Source organism: Podarcis bocagei, assembly GCF_964188305.1.
Source record: "Podarcis bocagei genome assembly, chromosome: 1".
NCBI lineage: Eukaryota > Metazoa > Chordata > Lepidosauria > Squamata > Lacertidae > Podarcis > Podarcis bocagei.
Genome location: NC_138125.1, coordinates 112,071,607 through 112,085,301, shown reverse-complemented (window position 1 = coordinate 112,085,301; position 13,695 = coordinate 112,071,607). Strand labels below are relative to the sequence as shown.

The 13,695-nt window shown below is 43.3% G+C and overlaps 1 long non-coding RNA gene across 2 annotated transcripts in view; it reads right to left on the bottom strand.

Moving 5' to 3' along the window:
* The window catches only part of LOC308581871, a 429,226-nt gene that overhangs the window by 119,757 nt on the left and 295,774 nt on the right, over positions 1 to 13,695 (bottom strand). Inside the window, exon 3 of one of the 2 annotated variants that reach the window (XR_014005339.1) lies at positions 13,358 to 13,656. The exons of the other annotated variant lie outside the window; for it this stretch is intronic. This is a non-coding gene — a long non-coding RNA (uncharacterized lncRNA). Of the gene's footprint in view, positions 1 to 13,357; positions 13,657 to 13,695 lie in introns of those variants that run through there. 2 annotated transcript variants of the gene reach the window in all.

Sequence of the window (13,695 nt, the reverse complement as noted above, 5' to 3'; positions counted from 1 at the left end):
ACGAAGAGTCAGACATGACTAAACGACTAAACAACAATCCTAATAAACTGGGTGTTAAGCTATGGATCAACACATTTTCCAGCATTTTTGGACTTCTTTGGTGGTGTGATTATGGAAGATTGTCATGATTAGCTCCCGCATTTCAGAATTTACTACTGCATAAATCTTTCGCATGGATAATTATTGAGACTTAAAATTGGGTTGTCTTCTGATGTATTCTTTCTCCCTACACTGAGAAAGAAATCTTTGTTTACTAGAAGAGAGAAATACCCCCCCCCAAAAAAAAACCACAATGGCATTTAGATTAAAATGTATTCATATTAAGAAATGTGTGCAGCCAAATAAATCCTTGAATTTATGAGCCCTTTGGCAGTAGCTCTTGAGAATTTACTGTAATTTTAGTTCTAATGCAATTATACAAATGGAGTCTAATACAATTATACTGCCTTTATATGTTAAGTCTAAGAAGAATTAGGGTAATTCGCCTACCCGAACCTGCGAGGTTTCCTGTACACACCCAAATTGCAGTGGATCCGTCTCCTGAAAATCATCACCACACAGTGGGGAGAAAAATGGTTATGTGAATCTTCTTTTCCAGGGAATTGGTGACAGAGGCAATTCACACTGTTATGACCCTTCAGGCAGATCAGAGATTCATGCATTAGCACACCTCCCAAAATGGCCAGAGAATTGTTTACAAAGTGGCATGCAGCCTTTATTATATTCATGTGGTGTAGAAACCATGGTGTTTCTGTCTCTCCATCCCCCACAACCTCCACAGGGCAAGAATAAGAATTGGACTCACAATGTCACAAGGAGCTGCCTTATATCAAGCCAGACTAGGTACGGCTCCATCTATCTCAGCGCTGTCCACATTGGCTGTCAGAAACTCACCAGGTCTTTAGACTTGTGTCTTTGCCAGTTATAGCTAGAAGTGCCAAGGATCGAATCTGGAGCCTTTTGTGTACACAGCATATGAGCCACCACTGAGCTACAGCCTTTCCTGTGTAGATACTGTATATAGCAGGTACAACATGATATCTACGATTATTTTAAGGTGTGACTGGGTGGTATTCAACTTGCTAAAATTGATGACCCTTACTTAGCCATGTTCATTCATTTCAGTGGGTCTACTCATAGCAAAACTTAGTTGGAGACTATCCACTGTGTTTGATATGATGCACCTAACTCAGCATCCCTTTGTTCTGAAATGTGCAGGATATTCCAATTTATTTATTTAATTATTTGTTCTGCAGGATATGGGCCAAACCATTGTTCATGTTAAATGCATCTCTAGGCATTTATTATAGACCTTTTTTCCCCCGTTTTGTAAGTAAGTCTAAGCCTCCCCTGTATTGCAGTTCTGCTGCAAATTCTCTGTGCCAGAAGTTGCCATTGGCCTTTGTGAAAACTTTCCTACTGGAACAAAAAACTATTTCTGAAGATGGATTTTTTGTTGTTGGGAGAAAACACTTAGTTGCCACACACACACACACACACACACACACACAACACTCTGCATGCAGCGATTTCAACTCTGCTTCCCTCCCAATATTCTCCCAATTTCCGTATGTTGTATGTTTACCCAAATTTAACATCACATCTAATTTTGACCCTAGGAATTTGTCAAAACACTGTTGTTTTTTTCTATATGCACATACGTATATACATACATGTACATCTACATTAAGCATCAAAAGAAAACTACTATTTCCAGTACCAAGGTGCGACATAGACATCATGACCATATCAAAATACAATATATGTTGCAACACAGAAAATAAAAAAGTTGGGTTGCAACTCTCTACAACAAACTTCTGGAATGGAAAAGGAATACAAAAGACCAACAGAAGCACTTTGAGCAATATAAACCGCTGGACGGTGACCCACAGAAACGTTTTGTAAAACAGACATGAAGGGATACTGAAACTACATTCTCTGAGAACGCTGACCCTGAGAACCATCTCTTGTGAAGGTCTTAGAGAGCTAAGTCACAGCCAAAAATCATTTTCTGCCTTGAAATTTATATGTTGTCGGCATAAATAGGACAGGGAAGAAACTCAATTCCATTTTCAATTAGACCCACCTAATTTGCACTTTCTGAAATCATATGCAAGCCAAAACATAGCCATCCTGCAAAATTCCTACTTCTCTGAATTTTGCAATGCTATCCTTAAGCCAAGTAATGTGTACAAAAATGCACATACTAGGGTAAAGTGTGCATCGAAATGCATATATTAGAATTTATTTATTTATTTAAATCTATTTCTGCAAGGCAATCTTCCAGTAGACAGTTGGTATGGCTTAACCCTAAGGCAAAATTGCATGCAAACATGTGCTTACTAGGAGAAATTCTCATTAAAGTGCTGATGAATTTTCAGGAGAACTTAACGAAAAAAGAGTAACAAACCCACTTGAAAAAATAGAAACGGAGCGGGACCAAAACCAATAGATTTGACCAATCCCTAAATGTAAATAGGGGGACCTTTTTTGCTCATGCTTGCCTTTCCTTCTTTCCTTAGGGGTAAGCCATACCAGTGATGGGAGAATAGGTACTTTTAAAGTGATCATTCTAGGGACTCAGCTAGATGGGTGGAGAAAAAGCATTTTATATGCATTGTATATGCATGATAACACTGTGACCCCAGATGGAGTTCCATTTTTGCCAACGCAATTTCTCATACAAAGTTTAAAACACATTTAACTGAAATGCTTCTTTGATGTGCCTAGATGCAGCCTAGGTTGCCCTTACATACTTGCAAAAGCTCCACCTATGCAGTGATGTTGGAAGAAGGCAAACCACCATCCCCACCATTGAAAGGTGGGTGTTGGTGTTGGGTGGATTGCAAAAGCAGCTGAAGCCAGGGGTGGATCTACTATGAAACTAATGAACCTTAAGCTCCCTGATACTGGAGGGGCCCCATAAGTGACTTTAGTCCACATTACTTTAAAAACACGTGTCTAGCAGATGCAACTTGAGTTGCATGACTCAAATTTATTAATTTTGTTGTTGTATGTATTTCAACAACCCTAAAGCTTGAGAGTCAGTAGCTTAGATGTTGTAAAGGTTGTTGTAAACAACCCCATGGAAGAAGATAACAGTGGTTACCGAGACCTTGTTGCTGGTTGTGAAGGGGCTCCCATGATAGCTCAAGCTTCAGGGCCCCCAAAATGTAGGTCCACCACGGGCTGAAGCTGTTGGGCAGCAGCTAGTGCCAGTCTATAGAACAGGCCCTGCTGTACACCCCATGTTAATATGCTGGAGGAGAAAACTATGATTGACAGGGAGGGACATGTTGCCTATTCCTGCCCCGCAGTCTGCTAAATGTATAGATTAGAAGGGTTAATGTGCTTCAGTCACCGATGCCACTGTAAAAGTTCCTCTTGGGCAAATTTCAAATGCAGAAGTTTGGGAAGCCATTAGCACAGCTGTGTTCGCCTTGTGCCAGTGCAAACAGCCCTCCCTTTTTATATTCTGCTGGCAGTTGTGTGAATTGTCAGGCAGCGGTGTGCTTGACCACATACAGTCATTTCCATTCTCATTTTAATTGCCTTTTAAGGAGCGCTGAGGAGGTCCAAATAAATATAACGAGCTTCATCAGCCACCTGTGAAATCTCCCACGGCAGCCACACAGAAATATCAAGACGTCGGGAAAAAAAATTAATAATAATAAGCATGTACAAGAAGAGCAAATCGCAATTCCACCTGTGGAAGTAAACAGGAGGATTTGAGAAGGGCCTAAGAGAGCATCAAGGAGATGGCGGGAGGGGGGGGGGAGAACAGGTCCCTGTTGCTGTGAGCATGGAACTAAATCCTTTATTGAGAGGAAAGCAAAAGGTGAATCACGTGGCTGCCTCATTCTGCAGGAGAGAGAATTTTGCAGTTGCTCCAGAAAATCTATGAAGGATGCTGTCTGGTGAAAGGTTCCAATGCACATTTTACTTCTAGGCCAGTTCACGTCGTTCACATTTCTTTGCCCTCTGGGTGACTGTCCAAGAGCTATTCCCTGGCTGTTTCATCCCAACAAGCTTCTTTCACTCTTTCATAAGGCTCAGGGGGTGGTTTAATGACGCTGTGCAGTGGTTTCCTTAGGTCATTTCATGTGCTACCCCTTTGTTTTCAACAGGCCTTCTTGCCAGGCCTGGATCCAGGTTTGAGGGGCATCTCAGCAATGTGCCATCTGGCAGTCCCTCAACATCACTATCCCTCAGTATAACTTTATTAGTGGTGAACTGTGGGCACCACCAGCCCTCTGATCTGAGGTGAGCGGATGCCTGCTACCCACAGCATTCCCATGCAGCGTCACTCCATGGTAGGGATGGAATTCAATTCAGTTTGCATTCAAAGGTATTATTGTTTCAGAAACAATATGAGAACCGAAGGCAGTGGAGATGGTCCATTAGGGCAACCAGGGCTTAGACCTACCAAGTGAAATCCTCAGCAATTTATTTCTAAGTTTCCCACAAATTCCCAAAGCCACACTTTTTTCTGTTTCTTCTGTAATCCATTTCAAAGTAGAGAGCGTCTTGGATACTTTTCTGCTAAACATCTGTCAAGGAGAAATTGCTGACAAAACTGCACAAATCTGTAAATTAGTCAAAACTATAATACAAAAAAAAGGCTTCTTTGGAAGATATACACACCAAAATTCTGAAGAATTTTCATGAGGATTATTATTATTATTATTATTTTAAAGAAAACGGATTCACAAATAGCTGCAGATAGGTGGGTAACAGAATTTGAGATTAGAAAAATGAGAAACCGAGAGAACCAAAACTGACAGTTCCATTCACTGGGCATTGCGGAAAATTTACAGTCATACGTGACTTGCAGATGCCCTATGTAGTTGTTGCTGCTGCTATAGGCAAGACAAAGCCCAGGGTATCTGGGCCTAGTTCTCAGAGTAAGTGTTGGCACTACTGAGGCCTGCCAAAAAGCTGAGGCCCCAAGGAGGCTAGATCCTGCTTCCTGCAATGATATTTGTTACGTCCGTACATTGTGGAGAACGTAATATTCCTGGATTCTAAACTATGATAAACCCTAGATCTCTCTATTTTCAGAATAACAGTTTTCGTAGAAGTGAAAATAATTGAGGGGGGGAATCACATTGCAGTGACTTTATCATGTCTTAAACGAATGTGAGAATTTGAGCTGAATTTTATGGGGATTTCACTATGACCTATTTTAAAATTGTTCTCCTGGTGGAATAAAATATTCTGGATCAGCCAATCGTTTGGACCAGAGTGTGGTAATGGCATGGGAAAACAAAGTATGCAATCAGAACAACATGGGCCAGATGTTTTCATGTTCCTTATGGTATGCAGTTCTGAGCTACGGTCCTGTGTGTGCCTCATGTACCTGTTGTTTGTGAGAGGGGAGCAAGGAGAGAAAATGACTAAAGGTGACTTAGAAGCAAATATATATGTTCCTTTGCATCCATAGACAGCCCTCCCGACTGAAGTCTGATTGTGGTGTGGGTGTGGAGGGGCGAAGAGGCTAACCATCCTCATGAACGGCTTTGAAGGAAATGAAAGTGAAATATGAAGGCAAGTATAACATATGAAACCACTTTTAACACTTAAAAATGACAAGATTTCAAGTTGATGGTGTCTCTTTAAAAGCACTTCGTATACCAGCATGCCAGAGGTTGCTGCAATAAAAGTGACTTCTTCTGTGCGCTTTGCATATATGTTCCAAACTCTTGTGGGCTAAAAATAACCCCCACACACAAACACACAAGAGGAGGTAAGTGGTCCTTTAGCACTTATTATCCTGCCAACAAAGTATCACTTACTGTGTGGTGTATTCATGCAAACAGCCCTAGGTGTTTTCCTAGCACTTGCCTCATCGCCATCCTCTGTTGAGAAAGCAGAACAGAGGACGGGACAGCCCAAGAGATTTGTTACTTGTGGTGAAGGACAAGAGGGCTGTCCTGCCGCTTCCACATGCAGGCAGTGCCGGATTTATGTATAGGCTAAGTAGGCTGAAGCCTAGGGCCTCTAAATCTAGAGGGCCTCGCCAGCCCTCCTGCTCTCCAGCGGGCAGTCTCCTTCTATCAAAATTGCAAACCAAGACTTTATGTGAGGGCAGGATAACTTGGGCCTCTAAATCTAAGGGGCCTCGCCAGCCTGCCCGCTCCCCAGTGCCACAGTCTCCCCTCTCCCAAAATTGTAAACCCAAGACTTCGTGCAAGGGCAGGGCAACTCCAGCTATGTCTCTACCTTCAGGTGGGAGATGGGAGGGCATCATTGGGGTGTGTGTGAAGGACTTGCAAGCCAAATTGAGACCCATGTCAGGCTAAATTTGGCCTGTGGGCTAGAGATTCCTTACCTATATAGGGTGCATCTGACTGCATGCAAAGGAGCTAAAAGTGCTAGGTAGGCCGGTTGGGCAAGCAAACAACCCCTAATTTTAGGTAGCATTTTCTATGATCCATCTGTCATGGATGCTTTTCTTGAGATTCCTGTGTTGCAGGGGGTTGGACTAGATGACCCTTGGGATCTCTCCCAACTCTAAAATTCTATGATTTTACGAAAATGCTTTTTATAAAAATAAAATAAGTAAAATTATTAGGTACCTCTCCATTTCATCCTCCATTGCTGGTTGGACATTTGTGGTTTGTTATTTGAAGGAAATGTACTTTTCACATACAAATATAACAGAACCATGTATGGAAATTAAATTATTGACACAATCCCAAGCATGCTTACATGAAAGTTAACTCTCTCAAATACAATATGTCTTACTTAACAGAAAATATGTTTAGGATGGTCACCTTCATTCAATATACAGTTATTTTTTTCTTTTGGAAATGGAATATCCACTTAAATTAAATATCCCTTTAAGAAGAGATGATTTTTAAAAAATATCCACAAAACTATGAATGCTCAAATGAGTATGTGCTTTTGAGAATCTTGTCAGTTAAACAAAATTAAACATTCAAATCAACAACAAAACATCCTTTTAATTCTCTTTGGTTCACTGATTTTATTTTATTTTTAGAAAAATAGACATCAGGCCTCCAAGTCTCCATGAAAACCAATGTGGAGAGACCACTAAGTAAAGTAAAAAAAAAAAATTCACCAAGAAGGAAAGAAGAGAATTCACATGGTTCCCGTTGCTAAGGAAACCATCATTTGTGCATGTTCCTTATTCCAACTTTGGCTCTCAGAGAGTGTCAATCATGTTAGGGCTTCAGGAGAAAGAAAGAGACAGAGAAAAGAGTAGATAAATGTATAGGTACAAATAGCATATGTGTGCATGCTGTGTAACTCAGCACAGCAAATTAAATATTGAAAATAATTCAACAATGGTGCCATGTCAGTGTATAGCATAATTCTTTTAACGGTGAGATGTATCATTAAGAACGACTCCAGACAGGGATGTGAGACATTGTAGACGTGCTACTTTCTCTGTTGTGGGACAATATCTAATGTTCACCCAACTGTTTAACACATTTCAGATCTTGACATAAGTATCTTGGACTGATAATGATGAGTGTGTGTGTGTGTGTGTGTGTGTGCACGCGCGCACACACAAACACACACAATGAAACAAGCCATGTTTGAACCTTTTATCCCTGGTGCATGTGACTAAAGGCTAGCTTCGGAATAGATTCCAGTTAGAGGGAGAAACAGGAGTCGTTCACGGCTTCCAGTGGCTTCCAGAATGAGTTGTGGTAGCATGAAAAGCAACTCAGAAGCTTATAATCAGGCTGCACTTGTGCCATGATGCAATTTGCATGAACTTGTACCAGGGCTGACCTACCCATGGAGAGGGCTGAGGTAGCCGCCTCGGGTGGCAGGACCCTGGGGCAGAGCCCCTGCGGGCACCTTGCCTACTCTACCACCTTCGCTGCTGGTGGAGAAGCGGAGGCAGCTGCTTCCGGTGAGAACCTATGAGATCTTGTGTGCTCCACAAGTTCTTGGCAAAGTCTCACAAGATCTCATGCACTCTGTGAGATTTGGCAAGATTCCAGCAAGAGCTCACTGGAACCTGCTGCCACTTCTTTGCAGGCACTGTCGCACAACCATATACGGGAGGCTTGGGCGGCAGCAGGGCAGCACTTTCCCATTTAGCCTTTTATGGGTCCCCCATGACTGGTACCTCTGTGTTGGGCCTGTGTTTGGGACCACCATGATATCTCCGATTGTGGGGATTTTTTCTAACAGCTGTTGCTCTGGAAATTGCTGTGATGAGACAAATGCTGTCCACCATCAAGGCAGTAGCAGTGGCACTTTTGTACTTCCCTTTAATTATATTTGCAGATGAGTTTGCATCTATCTATCTATCTATCTATCTATCTATCATCTATCTTCATATTAAATATGTAATGAGTTGTATTGATGAATTGCCTTCTATGTCTAAGTCCCAATGTGATTTACAGACATAGCTTTTAAAATGTTTTCCAAAACAGTACAACTGGGAGGGCAGGTTTTAAAACACAAATCGAACTGCTAAGGCAGAAAAATTTTCATTTAGCCTTTTTGTATAACCCACTCCCCTGCCTGGATGACATGTCTGTTCAAATTGTTGCCTCACATAGGGGCACTTGGGAAGCGTGAACGTAGACAATGGGGCAATCAATCTCATTTTGCAATACTGCAGTTCACATAGTTTTATTGAATACTTAGCAAACCTAGACACCTGGTGAGGTAAGGTGGGCAGTAATCAGACAAAAGAGGGGAGCCTTCTCAGTGGTGGCACCCAGCTGTGGAATACTCTCCTAGGGAGGTTAGGCTGATGCCTGCTTCAAGAAATTTCTGGCAACAGGAAAATTCTTTCTTCCTCTTTTTTTGCCTTTTAAATAATTTGAAACTTGGAGAAAATTAGTTATGTTGCTTTTAGCTTCTGTTTTTCTGTTCTTAGGGTTGTTGTTTTAAAAAAATATTGTTTGCTTTTTTATTAATCACATTCTGTTTTTAAGTATTTGTAAAGCTATCCCCAAATGCAGGGGCCCTTTAAATGGGCAATCTGAAAAGCATCTATTTAACTATTTATGCATTCATTTATTTACTTAAACCGAAAAGATAGTTGTTCCTTAGCAGGTGACATACAAGATCAGGATTAAGACCAAACTCATTTTCATGGGCTTTGTGGGACCTGAATAATGTTGGTGATCAGTGCCCTGGGATGTTCATTTGGACAGAACTGGACCATAAGCGGGAAAACTATACCTTCCCAAAACTGCAACACCCAGAAGTGGACGCAATGATCTCATGAGCCTGACCCACCAGGGTGATCAGTAGTCAACTGGAAGTCTTACGGTCAATGAACACAAATGAGAATATTCAGCCCTAGGTTAGCTTAAATGAAAGGCAGTAGGGTCAGCTGAGAACTGATTTGTGACACCATACAGCCCTAGAACCATAACTCATAATCTGGACAATGAGATTTTGTTTTGGAACCATAATTCATAATCTGGACAATGACAGTGAGACTCTCTTACTCTGTGTATGTGTGTATTCCCCACAATTTTGATTGCACTTTGAATAAGATGCAATTTAGTAGTCATGTTGTTGTTGTTAATGAATTTATAATCCACATTTATGTAAAAAACAGCAAGATGGAGTACAACACATGAATATAAAATCAACAAAAGTAATCCTTTAAAACATCACCAGCAACCAAAATGGGGAGACAAAAAATTTAGGTAGACAGACTTAGCATATAGATTTCATTTACCGTATTTTCTATGGCTCACTAAAGCCTTCTGCATTGGGAGAAAAGCTGCAAATATTTGCCAAGGTTTTGGATTCTTGTTTATTTCAGTGGCTTATTTGTCAGCAAATCCAAGTTCTCTTTAAGGAGATGAATTAAATAAGTGATGTGTGCCTATGCCACACACATATTTTAGGCGCCTTTTACAAGGAGTCCTGTTTTATAAGCCACTATTAATAGAAGAAATATTTTGAAGAGGAAACTAACAAAGATTGCTTCCTTCCCACCCCCCTTTTGCCTCTTTGTGTGTTCTGCTTTTCTTTTTGTTTTGGTAATGCAGGGACTGCAGAGAACTGACCCTTAAAGTTATAATGTCAGATTGGTAATAAACTGACATCCAGGGGAAAAAAGAAACCCACAAACCCGTTACTTCATTCTACCTTTTGTGTTTTATCCTGTAATTAGACCTGCCACCATCAGGGACAATCTCCGTTATTAACAGCATCTCCCTCATGTCAGCAAGAGGACCAAAAGTATCTAAGTGAAAACATTCCCCTTAAGTACCAGGCTAAGATATGGACAGAAACTGGCATTCATACAAGCCATTTCCCCCCTTTTATTAACCTTCCTGTCATTAGGGACCTTCACTCTTGTCTATACAATTCTTGCTTCAACCTCTTTTAGTTTTCTGCTATATTGCCATTGGGGACCAGCCTTAAAGTTTTGTTACAAACTTCCCCTTTGACATTACAATTCAGGCCTATCTAGACCAGTAAAAAGGCCCTGTAGAAGGATTGAAATATGTAAACTAAAGAACAGTAGTCCACTGAATCACATTCTCAGACAGATTGACTGGAACCAAGTTAATATTTAGAAAAGGTGATCATGAAGGTCTTTACATTCTATGAGGTGTAAAAGGTGTTATGGGAGGTGTAGTACCTCTGGTGGGAGACACACCATGCTCCTTCTGGGGTAGTTAATCCAACTTTTGGTCCCCACTGTTTTGTACTGAAGTTCTCACCCTGGGCCAGCAGGGGGATACTGTAGATAGTTTTCACTCAGGTCCACATATGCAAATAAGGGATTGAAAGTGACGTTCAGTGACTGGATAGTTACAGAAAATGGTTACTGTTGCATTCTAGTGGAGCTCTATATAAGCAGGCTGGCTGAACCCTTCAGTTCAGTTCAGTTCTGTTCTGGCCTGTGAATAAACAAGAACTGTTTGAAGAATCGCTGTGTCGTCTGATACGTTCACCCACAACTTAACACCCACTCTGCACTTCGCTGTCACCTGTGGCTCTTAGAAGCTGTTAGCATGCAACAGCAGCCACAGCTTCAACTGGCTGGCTAAACTAGGCGAGGGTAGCCTATGGGTCTCCAAGCCTCAGTGCATTACGGATTTCCCCTGCATGCGAAGATGGGGTCAGAATTGAGCAGACAAGAGCAATAGTGGGTCCAACAGTCAAGAAGGTGGTTACTGCATATGCTGTAGAAGGAAGTGAGACGTAGGTGAGGCTCATCAACCTGGGAAGGTAGACCATCCAGGGGAAGGAAATCTGATTTTAAACCTCTGCTGTCTTGTGGGACATATTCAGGAGAAGAATGCCTATGGCGTAAACCCTACACAAATCTGGAGTGGAGTCCCTAAGAGGACTGGATGGCATCTTGTACGCCTCCTTCTGTCAACTCCTGCAGCCAAACTGGTGCCACATGTACTGCTCTGCTTTCCTTTGACATCATCAGTGAGACTGAGAAGGCGGTCTTGTCATCTAGACAGCCCAGGACCTTCATAGACACTGCCCAGGCTTACGCCCTGAAGAGGTCATTTTAGTGCTGCTAATGCAGCAAAAACAATGCAGGAGACAGCAATTAAGGGTTCCTGGTATCTGCAGCCACAGCAACCGCTGTGATTCTCCAGCGGTTTAACTTCACCCCTGGAGACACACTCCATTGTCTTCGTAAACAGCTAGAATTTATGCTTGGCACAATGGCCCTGCATAAGGAGGGAAAGGATCTTGTTTGGTGCCACACCATGCTCAAGGGGATGTTTAAGCCACCCCTGCCATACTCTCCAGGTCTGGGCTGGAGAATGGGTAGTGAGGGTTGTGCTGAGTCTCAGGAAGCTGCACAAAGTCTCACTGCTTTCCAAGCACCTCCAAGTCTCAATATACAGCTGGAGTCTTCATCTCCTCTTCAGGCTCAGGAGAAAAGACTTGTGAATGACTTTAATCCATCTTTATCACAGAGTTTTCTTTACTGCTGAGCTGAAATCAACAGTGCGTTTTCTCAGCATTTCTGCTCCTCATGACTGTGTCTCTTCCCTGGGGTGATTTTCTGAACCCTTGTGAAGAGGGTGTGAAACTGGGGGGAGAGAGGGAGAGAGGGAGAGAAAGAGAGAGAGAGAGAGAGAGAGAGAGAGAGTGCCTCAGGAGAAAGAGGAAGCATTGCCCTTGATGTGGCAATAGGGCTGATTCTACATTGCTTAGATTCCATTATGTTCATGGAGGCTAAGGCTATCAATAGCAGCCAGTCCTGATGACTGTGTATTACTTCCACTGTTGGAGGCAGTATGCTTTTGGAGACTTGTTGCTAGGAATCGCAAGTGGGGAAAATGTTGTTGCCCTCAGGTCCTGCTTGTGAGCTTTCCATAGGCATCTGGTTGATCAGGATGCTGAATTAGATAGGCCTTTGGCCTGACCTAGGAGGACACTTTTTATGTCCTTAGTTGACTAATTAGGATACACAGCCAAATGTACATCCTGTTGAAAGTAAAGCAGTGCTGTCAAACACCTGAATGCAGATGCTGTCCCTGTGCATAGCTTTACTTGTAATGAATGTATTTTCAAATATGAATCCAAATGTCAATCCACAACTCCATCCCAGTCTACCCCTGCCCGTTTTGTATAACCATGTGTGTCTAATGCTGCATCCAGCGGCGTAGCGTGAGTTGTCAGCACCCGGGGCAACGCAAGTAATTTGCGCCCCCTAACCCGGGGCAAGGCAAGTAATTTGCGCCCCCCCAACCCCTAACCTGCGAGTTGCCGCTGGCGCTGCCGCGCAAACAACGCTGCTTGCCCGGAGGAGGATGGAGGCAGAAGCAGCCGCCGCCTGTGGCTGGGCCGAGGGGATGGCGGCGGCGGCAGGGTGCAGAGGCTGCCCGTGCCCGGCCAGGCGTCGGTGGCGGCGTCGGCGCTGCTGCAGCGGCTGCTCCTCCTGCGAGCAGTGAGCGGAGCGCAGCCACAGCGACGGCGGGGGGCGCGCGCGCTAGGGTGCAAGGCTGGCGGTGGCGGCGGGGAGCCCGGCGGAGGAAGGAACTTGTCCCTTCCCTCTGGACTCGCGCCCCCCCAGATGTTGCGCCCGGTGCGGTCGGCACCCCTGGCACCCCCACGCTACGCCACTGGCTGCATCAGGTCTTGCTATGGAGCACTGGCAGGCAATGAAACTGCTAGCACAACACAGCAGGACACAGTGTTGGTCCAGTTGTCTGCATTCCCCTTTCCCACCCCCTTTCAAAGTGAGGGCAAAAGAAGGGTTTCATGTGCCTCTACTGATACTCACCACAAAGGAAAATCTGATTGGCTAAAGGATACTATGCTGTCATCATATGTGGTTCTTGATTGAATGGGAGGATCACACACTGAAGACGCTCAAGTTTAAAAAAATAGCAGAGGAGCAGCAGCAATAGTCAGCAAAAATGTCTGCAAACATGTATGGGGGGAAATGCTCAAAAGAGTCGGCATCAGTCTGTCTCAAGAGACCATGGAAGAGTGTGCCATGCGGGGTAAAGACAAACCATTGGAGAGTTAAAGTGTCTGCTAAGGCTGTAGAGACCAATAGGGGAGAGACATGTTTTATTACAGCTGGGGCAGATGAAGGTGTCCAGTTTTGCTGTTACAGATGCACCATGGCGTTTCTTCTCCCTGAGCACCTCCCAGCAGTCATTTCTCCTCTGGTCACTGCTGTGGATTCATGACCTGACTATCTGTCTCCAGGCACTGTGGTCAAAAGAGTAGGAGGCACATTTCTTTTTTGGC